Source organism: Trichosurus vulpecula, chromosome 4, assembly GCF_011100635.1.
Source record: "Trichosurus vulpecula isolate mTriVul1 chromosome 4, mTriVul1.pri, whole genome shotgun sequence".
Lineage (NCBI taxonomy): Eukaryota > Metazoa > Chordata > Mammalia > Diprotodontia > Phalangeridae > Trichosurus > Trichosurus vulpecula.
The window spans coordinates 320,556,529-320,557,743 of NC_050576.1; the positions used below are offsets into that span (position 1 = coordinate 320,556,529).

Sequence of the window (1,215 nt, forward strand, 5' to 3'; positions counted from 1 at the left end):
AATAAACAGTTGTCCTCCGAGCACAGAGAAGTCAGGAGTCTCACCGGGGTCCTGAGGTCCCTGGCCCCTAGGGCTGGAGCTACTCCATGCCCCCTAGCCCTAACGGGGCGCTAAGATGGGCCAGCTCATCCCACGGAGTTTGTGGCAGGTTATTCTTCCACGCAGGACACCAAGTCTCACGACTGCCCCCTTCCTCACGAGGTGCTTTTTCCCCTCGCCCCAGCTTCCAGAGTCCGTGGCTGTCTGCCGGGCGTCTCAGCTGCACAATATACGATCATCTACACCGACGCAGGCATCCTCGGCCGCGAGGGCACTCATTTCGCCATGGAGTGTGCTGAGAGGCGCCGGCGGCCTGAGAGTTCAGCTCCAGCTGCAAGTGCCAGATGTAGTCAATGACGTGCTGCAGGATCTCCACCTTGCTGACCTTGTGGTTCTGGCGCCGCGTAGGCAGCAGCTCCTTGAGGCGCGAGTAGCACCTGTCCAGGTAGTAGAGCAGCATGTTCACTTGCTGTTCGTCCAAGAAGGCAGGGAGCCGAGTGCCAGTTCAGCTGCAGCGCGAGATGGCCACGCTCTGTTCCGACAGGCAGCCCACTATCTCTCTGGCACCGACAACTTTCCGGCCTTGAGCGCCCAACTGGGGCCAGTGGAGGCGGAGCTTCCACTCTCAACCTTCATGATTCAGCTGTCGAACAAGGAACCAAGGAAGAACCGGGACACGGGTGAGAGCCAGTTCCGCGAGGCGTGGGAAGGAGGGGAAAGAGCGAGGAAACAGGTAGTACCAATACACCAGACAAATTTCTAGCGAAGAGAGAGGATAGCAGTTGTCTCAATAAGTACTTATTAGGCACTTACTATGTGACAGATACTATACTAAGTGTTCCACTTCCATGTTCATGAACTTTTAAATCCCTTTGTCTAACTATGACCTTTTATACTTTCATCTTTTTCTTTGCCTCATGACCCCTGACTATATTCCTCTTCCTTATAATGAACTCTTCTCCCCCTCCACCTTGGTCCTTTATACAGCCATCACCCTGGCACTGTCTACAATCCCAGCTCTTCCGCATCCCAGCTCTTCCCTATCTCAGCTCTTTAGTGAATCAGTTTAATTCTACCCTATGCTCTATATTGGAATGCCTTTCTCATTTGTCCTTTCACCAATCATACCTTGCCAAAGTCCACCATTTATCACCTTTGAACCTTTTCACATATTGC

At 52.9% G+C, this 1,215-nt stretch overlaps 1 pseudogene; it reads right to left on the bottom strand.

Annotated features, from left to right (window-relative positions):
* Nucleotides 1-255: 255 nt before the first annotated feature.
* On the bottom strand, nucleotides 256-675 carry LOC118847181 (annotated as a pseudogene).
* Nucleotides 676-1,215: the final 540 nt, after the last annotated feature.